Genomic DNA, 9,148 nt, shown 5'->3' on the forward strand with positions numbered 1-9,148 from the left:
CTTTCAACTATATTTTCTCTAGGAACATATCTAAACAGTTGAACTAAAGCACGAGCTTACGACATATTTTGCAAAGATCTTTTGACTATGTTCAGGATAATTAAGTTCATCTTATGAACTCCCACTCAGATAGACATCCCTCTAGTCATCTAAGTGATTACATGATCCGAGTCAACTAGGCCGTGTCCGATCATCACGTGAGACGGACTAGTCATCATCGGTGAACATCTTCATGTTGATCGTATCTACTATACGACTCATGCTCGACCTTTCAGTCTCTTGTGTTCCGAGGCCATGTCTGTACATGCTAGGCTCGTCAAGTCAACCTAAGTGTTTCGCGTGTGTAAATCTGGCTTACACCCGTTGTATGTGAACGTAAGAATCTACCACACCCGATCATCACGTGGTGCTTCGAAACGACGAACTTTCGCAACGGTGCACAGTTAGGGGGAACACTTTCTTGAAATTTTAATGAGGGATCATCTTATTTACTACCGTCGTTCTAAGCAAATAAGATGCATAAACATGATAAGCATCACATGCAATCAAAAAGTGACATGATATGGCCAATATCATTTTGCTCCTTTTGATCTCCATCTTCGGGGCTCCATGATCATCATCGTCACCGGCATGACACCATGATCTCCATCATCATGATCTCCATCATCGTGTCTTCATGAAGTTGTCTCGCCAACTTATTACTTCTACTACTATGGCTACCGTTTAGCAATAAAGTAAAGTAATTACATGGCGTTTGTTCAATGACACGCAGGTCATACAAAAATAAAGACAACTCCTATGGCTCCTGCCGGTTGTCATACTCATCGACATGCAAGTCGTGATTCCTATTACAAGAACATGATCAATCTCATACATCACATATCATTCATCACATTCTTCTTGGCCATATCACATCACATAGCATACCCTGCAAAAACAAGTTAGACGTCCTCTAATTGTTGTTTGCATGTTTTACGTGGCTGCTATGGGTTTCTAGCAAGAACGTTTCTTACCTAGGCAAAACCACAACGTGATATGCCAATTGCTATTTACCCTTCATAAGGACCCTTTTCATCGAATCCGTTCCGACTAAAGTGGGAGAGACTGGCACCCGCTAGCCACCTTATGCACCAAGTACATGTCAGTCGGTGGAACCTGTCTCACGTAAGAGTACGTGTAAGGTCGGTCCGGGCCGCTTCATCCCACAATACCGTCGAAACAAGATTGGACTAGTAACAGTAAGCATATTGAACAAAATCAACGCCCCCAACTACTTTGTGTTCTACTCGTGCAAAGAATCTACGCAATAGACCTAGGTCATGATGCCACTATTAGGGAACGTAGCAGAAATTCAAAATTTTCCTACGAATCACCAAGATCTATCTATGGAGAAACCAGCAATGAGGGGAAGGAGAGTGCATCTACATACCCTTGTAGATCGCTAAGCGGAAGCGTTCAAGAGAACGGGGTTGAAGGAGTCATACTCGTCGTGATCCAAATCACCGGAGATCCTAGTGCCGAACGGACGGCACCTCCGCGTTCAACACATGTACAGCCCGGTGACGTCTCCCACGCCTTGATCCAGCAAGGAGAGAGGGAGAGGTTGAGGAAGACTCCATCCAGCAGCAGCACAAGGGCGTGGTGGTGATGGAGGAGCGTGGTAGTCCAGCAGGGCTTTGCCAAGCACCGCGGGAGAGGAGGAGTAAGAGAGGTAGGGCTGCGCCAAGAGGGAGAGATTCTCATGTATTGGGCAGCCCCCACACCTCAAGTATTTATAGGGGGAGGGGAGGGGGCTGCGCCCCCTCTAGGGTTCCCTCCCCAGGGGTGGCGGCCAGAAGGGGAGAAGGGGGAGGCGCACCTAGGGTGGGCCTTAGGGCCCATCTGCCCTAGGGTTTCCCCCTTTCCCCACTTCCCTGCGCCTTGGGCCCTGTGGGGGGCGCACCAGCCCACCTGGGGCTGGTCCCCTCCCACACTTGTCCCATGCAGCTCTCCGGGGTTGGTGGCCCCACTTGGTGGACCCCCGGGACCCTCCCGGTGGTCCCGGTACGTTACCGGAAAAACCCGAAACTTTTCCGGTGACCAAAACAGGACTTCCCATATATAAATCTTTACCTCCGGACCATTCTGGAACTCCTCGTGACGTCCAGGATCTCATCCGGGACTCCGAACAACATTCGGTAACCACATACAAACTTCCTTTATAACCCTAGCGTCATCGAACCTTAAGTGTGTAGACCCTACGGGTTCGGGAACCATGCAGACATGACCGAGACGTTCTCCGATCAATAACCAACAGCGGGATTTGGATACCCATGTTGGCTCCCACATGTTCCACGATGATCTCATCGGATGAACCACGATGTCAAGGACTCAATCGATCCCGTATACAATTCCCTTTGTCTAACGGTATTGTACTTGCCCGAGATTCGATCGTCGGTATACCGATACCTTGTTCAATCTCGTTACCGGCAAGTCTCTTTACTCGTTCCGTAACACATCATCCCGTGATCAACCCCTTGGTCACATTGTGCACATTATGATGATGTCCTACCGAGTGGGCCCAGAGATACCTCTCCGTTTACACGGAGTGACAAATCCCAGTCTCGATTCGTGCCAACCCAACAGACACTTTCGAAGATACCTGTAGTGCACCTTTATAGCCACCCATTTACGTTGTGACGTTTGGTACACCCAAAGCATTCCTACGGTATCCGGGAGTTACACAATCTCATGGTCTAAGGAAACGATACTTGACATTAGAAAAGCTTTAGCATACGAACTACGATCTTTGTGCTAGGCTTAGGATTGGGTCTTGTCCATCACATCATTCTCCTAATGATGTGATCCCGTTATCAACGACATCCAATGTTCATGGTCTGGAAACCGTAACCATCTATTGATCAACGAGCTAGTCAACTAGAGGCTTACTAGGGACATGGTGTTGTCTATGTATCCACACATGTATCTGAGTTTCCTTTCAATACAATTATAGCATGGATAATAAACGATTATCATGAACAAGGAAATATAATAATAATAACTAATTTATTATTGCCTCTAGGGCATATTTCCAACAAGAATGGATAACCTTGCTGAAAAGGAAACCATAACAGCAGATCCTCCGGCCGGGTGTGCTAGGCATGACATCACCTTATCGGTTCATATAAGGACCAATGTTATGACTCTTGGAAAATATCCGAACCATCATATCTGACCGAGTTTCAGATCTGGTTGGGGACATGATACCTCAGACTCAGGATGCCTGAGAAGGAAGGTGCAACACAAATTGACGAGAAGACATTGTAAGATTCTCGGGAAATTAATTATGAAAGCGAGTTCCAAAACAAAAGTTCATCATTAACCAAGGAGAAAATGAGGATGTGGTTGATGGACTCGGAGACAATTCATCGAGATTTCCAAAAGATGGATTTCCACAGTTATGTGAACAAGGAGATAGCTTTTGTCCAATCAAATGATATAGTGAGGTATGCTTGAGGAAACATACACGATTAAACATTGGTTGACGATGCACCCGACATATGGACTTAGGTAGCACAAACAATGTTATAATGGCGGTTCAATAACCAATGGTCTAAGAATGAAATGTTAACCATTAACTTCAAAGCAATAAGGTTGCCAGAAGTTTTAAAATTACTAGTCCATCTGTCTGTATTCCTATTAGGAACAACATGGGGACCAAGAAAAGAATGGTGATGGTGAAGTATCAGTTATATCAAGAATTCTCAAGAGGTGGTGAAATTCTGACAACATCCTTGGCAAAAAGGCAGTAATACTTGGAGGTAGATCATAATACGGGCTGGATAGCAAGTTGCATCCATAACATGAACAAGTTTGTGATGGAAGGAAGGTAAGGATGTTGTTGATGGTAACTGAAATTACCAAGGAACGAGGATGGCACTTATCATCAAGAATTCCATCGATATCCTGGAAGGAGTCAAATGTTGATGATGATCATGACAATTTGTTGTCGAGAGGATCCACGAAGAAGCAATTGAACAACGACCGCATCAAGCAAAAGGACTGATGCAACAAAAGATTATGGGAGCCACAGATACGACACAAACTCGAAATCAAGCTCGCTATTTTTAAGGCGAAGTTATATGAGGAGGAAGATCGACGTAAGGTTAGCTCAGTTGAAAATTGTGCTCCGCAAAGAAGGACCAGATAGCACAGTTAAAATTTAGCACAATAATGATATAGTAGATCAGGCTAGGAATGACTTGAAGGATTATTAAACTCATAAGCAACGAAGATTACTTAGAGTTGTCGAACCAGGATGCGGAATCGATTCACTTACCGGTGTTCTTGAGCGACTAACAACTCAGAACTCATAAAAAATGGAATCAGTGAGAATTAATAGTTGATGAAGACTTATAAGATGCAACACAATTCTTAATATTCTCGAGACCAGAGGGTAATACTCGACGGTAGATCAAGGTAGAGGTTGGACTGGTGTATTGACTTGCAAAAGACAAGTGCTTTAACTTGTCCGAGAAATGGGATCAAAGAGAAAATATGGTCGGAACCACGATTGCATAGGATCAATTCACAGATACCAGATGATATTATATCAACGAAATAGTTATTATTACAAGAAGCTTCTATGGTAGGATCTACATCAGGTCCATGGGCATGAACACAAGTTCAAGGTCGACTCCCACTTCTTCAATGTATAACCTTCCATTCACCTCTCGCTTTTCAAAAATGACATTAGTTGTTGAAAATGTTTATCTGGTGCAATACCAGATAAGTACGACCCGTGAAATCTTTCGGGTTCACACAGATTAAGGAAGACATAGATTCAACCCATCGAGGCATCGTAGAAACATATACCACAACTTCAGGAGTAGATAATACAAGTTCAAAAGTGCAGCATGGTTGACAAAGCAAAGGATACAGTTTACCAAAGGCATTATTTAACCTAGGAAAGGCTCACAAGGTTATTGAATATGAAGGACAATGTCGGATAAAATCCAATAAAGGATCCGGTGGTCCTCAAGGGATCTGATGTGAGCATCGGTACTCAATCAGAAGAAGAAGGAATGCAAGGAGATCAGATTGTAGAAACAACTGACTAATTCAGAGCTCAAATGTAAAGGAATTGAGATTTTCCAATTCAAGGGATCAAAAGCAAGCGCTCTGATTGAGGATGGATAAGCTTAATAGACTTAGGGGTACAACCAACGACAATTGTTCGGTCGAGAACCAACTCATGTTCAAAAATGACGTCTGAGCCAGAAGGATGAATTCTAATTGCGACTGATGATTGCGAACATCCGCATCATATTGAATCAACGGTCTCAAAACGATGGTGCAAGGGATGTCAATGAATAAAGCTAGGCATTTGGATTTAACCATAATGCAAGCAGACAAGAATTTCTAGAGCCATAGGCTGCAGAGGATTCTCGAAAGATCGGATAATATTTCAAAGCATTTTGTGAAACACCTGAACAACTAAGGATTAATTTGTAGGTGTATTCAGGCGACAAGGAACTACTAGGCAGTAGGCACAAATGATTATCGAAACAACAACGAGTATTTCGTGGTATCTTGTAATAACAAGACCAACTGAGGATGAATGTAAGAATGACAACTGCATGTAGTTATCCACCAGGGTTGACGGTGGAAGGGGAATTGCCAACGCGATGAACACAAGTTCTCGGGTTACCAGCGGAGAGTATCTTCAAGGTCTTTCTGGTGCAGCAGGCGATCATCTGAAGTAAGGGGCTCTCCGGGTGGATGTGATCATGAGATCCTAGTGTTAGTTTTAGTAAAACCATTTTAACCCGAATAGAAGAGAGATCAGAGTCCGAGAGTATAGACGAGGAATAAAAGATCCTAATATCACCCCATGGCGACGTGGGCCCATGGGCCGCACAGCCATGTTAGTAAAACAGTTTTGTACTATCTAGACTCAACTTCGGCCAAGGAGTGTGGAAGGGGGATTCCTACAGGCAGTCGGCTCTGATACCAACTTGTGACGCCTCCGATTCAATCGTACACTAATCATACACACAAACGTGTACGATCAAGATCAGGGACTCACGAGAAGATATCACAACACAACTCTACAAATAAAATAAGTCATACAAGCATCATAATACAAGCCAGGGGCCTCGAGGGCTCGAATACAAGTGCTTGATCAAAGACGAGTCAGCGGAAGCAACAATATCTGAGTACAGACATAAGTTTAAACAAGTTTGCCTTAAAAAGGCTAGCACAAACTGGGATACAGATCAAAAGAGGCGCAGGCCTCCTGCCTGGGCTCCTCCTAACTACTCCTGGTCATCGTCAGCGGGCTGCACGTAGTAGTAGGCACCTCCGGTGTAGTAGGAGTCGTCGTCGACGATGGCGTCTGGCTCCTGGACTCCAGCATCTGGTTGTGACAACCAGAAAGAAAGGAAAGGGGGAAAAAGGGGGGGAAAGCAACCGTGAGTACTCATCCAAAGTACTCGCAAGCAAGGAACTACACTACATATGCATGGGTATATGTGTAAGGAGGCCATATCAGTGGACTGAACTGCAGAATGCCAGAATAAGAGGGGGATAGCTAGTCCTATCGAAGACTACGCTTCTGGCAGCCTCCGTCTTGCAGCATGTAGAAGAGAGTAGATTGAAGTCCTCCAAGTAGCATCTCCAAGTAGCATCTCCAGTAGCATCGCATAGCATAATCCTACCCGGTGATCCTCCCCTCGTCGCCCTGTGGAAAAGCGACCACCGGGTTGTCTGTGGAACATGGAAGGGTGTGTTTTATTAAGTATCTGGTTCTAGTTGTCATAAGGTCAAGGTACAACTCCAAGTCATCCTGTTACCGAAGATCACGGCTATTCGAATAGATTAACTTCCCTGCAGGCGTGCACCACATAACCCAACACGTTCGATCCCATTTGGCCAGACACACTTTCCTGGGTCATGCCCGGCCTCGGAAGATCAACACGTCGCAGCCCCACCTAGGCACAACAGAGAGGTCAGCACGCCGGTCTAAACCTAAGCGCACAGGGGTCTGGGCCCATCGCCCTTAGCACACCTGCATGTTGTGTGGGTGGCCGGAAGCAGAACTAGCCCCCTTAATACAAGAGCAGGCTTACGTTCCAATCCGGCGCGCACCGCTCAGTTGCTGACGTCACGAAGGCTTCGGCTGATACCACGACGCCGAGTGCCCATAACTGTTCCCGCGTAGTTGGTTAGTGCGTATAGGCCAGTAGCCAGACTCAGATCAAATACCAAGATCTCGTTAAGCGTGTTAAGTATCCGCGAACGCCAAACAGGGCCAGGCCCACCTGTCTCCTAGGTGGTCTCAACCTGCCCTGTCGCTCCGCGACAAAGTAACAGTCGGGGTCCGTCGGGAACCCAGGCCCACCTCTACCGGGATGGAGCCACCTGTCCTTTTAGCCCCCTCATCAGAATCACTTGCGGGTACTCATCGAGCTGACCCGACTTTAGTCACCATCTGTATAGTATGTATGTATGTATAGTATATACCCGTGATCACCTCCCGAGTGATCACGGCCCAATAGTATAGCAAGGCAGACTGACAAGAATGTAGGGCCAATGATGATAAACTAGCATCCTATACTAAGCATTTAGGATTGCGGGTAAGGTATCAATGACTGTAGCAACAACGACAGGCTATGCAACAGAATAGGAGTAACCGAACAGTAACATGCTACACTACTCTAATGCAAGCAGTATAGAGGAGAATAGGTGATATCTGGTGATCAAGGGGGGGGCTTGCCTGGTTGCTCTGGCAAGGAGGGGTCGTCAACTCCGTAGTCGAAATGGGGTCGCCGGCAGTCTCGGGGTCTACCGGAAAGAAGTAGCGGAGGGGGAACACAATAAATAACAAAGCATCACAAAGCGTAACATGGCAATACGCGGTGCTAGGTGTGCCCTAACGCGGTAGTAGGTGATACAGACAAAGGGGGGAAACATCCGGGAAAGTATTCCCGGTGTTTTGCGTTTTCGGACAGATGAATCGGAGGGGGAAAGTTGCGTGTTCGATATGCAAGGGATGTGTGGCGGACGAACAGGCTGCGTATCCCGATTCGTCACGTCGTTCTGAGCAACTTTCATGTACAAAGTATTTTCATCTGAGCTACGGATTATTTTACATTAATTTATAAAGATTTAATATTTTTTTGGGATTATTGTGATCTAACTAATTCAGAAAAGAATTACTGCGTCATCATGACATCAGCATGACGTCATCGGTCAAAGTTGACCATTGACCGGTCAACTGACGGGTGGGTCCCGTCTGGCATAGTCCCAGTTTTAGTTAAGCAAAACTAATTAACTAATCTGGTAATTAGGGTTAATTAAACAGGATTAGTTAGTTTAATTAATTAATTTAGTTTTTTTTGTTTTTTTATTTTGTTTTGTTTTCCTTTTTTTGTTTAACAGGGTTGGGCCCTCTGGTCAGAGACCCAACCCAACCGAGGCGATTGAGCGGGCAAACAGGCGCAGGGCAGGGCGCCGCCCGAACTGGCGCGGGCGCTGGCCCAAGCGCGGTGCCGCCCATATGGAGAGGCGCAGCGGGGCGCCAAGGTGTGGGCGAGGCCTCCGGGCGCGGCCGGGCTGCCGGCGCGCGTGCGGGCGCCAAGAACTGGCGGCAAGGGGCGGCGACCAGGAGAAGGCCGCGACGCAGAGGGTAGAGGGCGACGGGAAGGCAGCAGTAAGCAGCGCAGGAGAAGGAGCAGTACCATGGTGTGGCATCAGCGACGGCAGCAGCATATAGCAGCAGCAGAAGGGGCCGTAGGGGGGCGGCCAGGAGTGGTGGGGTCGGGAACGGGATGGCCGGGGAGGCGCGGGAGCGCGCCACGGGCAGTGAGGTGCCGGGAGCCAAGCTCCAGCTATGGCGAACACGGACGAGCACAGGAGTGACGGTAAAACATTACAAATCGAAGGGATAAGCACGGGAATCGATCGAGGGGCTCACCCCGGTGCTCGTGGATGAAGTAGGGAGATCGGGGAAGCGCTCGGGAAGGTGCAGGGGTGGCCAGAGATGCTCGGGGCGGCCGGTGGTGTAGATCGACCGAGGAAGGCGACGACGGTCGTGGCGGTTCTTGGTGATGTGGGCCTCAGCCACCCGAGGGAGGGGGCCATACGCGGCTCTAGAGGCGTCGGAGCA

This window comes from Triticum dicoccoides, chromosome 2B, assembly GCF_002162155.2.
Source record: "Triticum dicoccoides isolate Atlit2015 ecotype Zavitan chromosome 2B, WEW_v2.0, whole genome shotgun sequence".
Lineage (NCBI taxonomy): Eukaryota > Viridiplantae > Streptophyta > Magnoliopsida > Poales > Poaceae > Triticum > Triticum dicoccoides.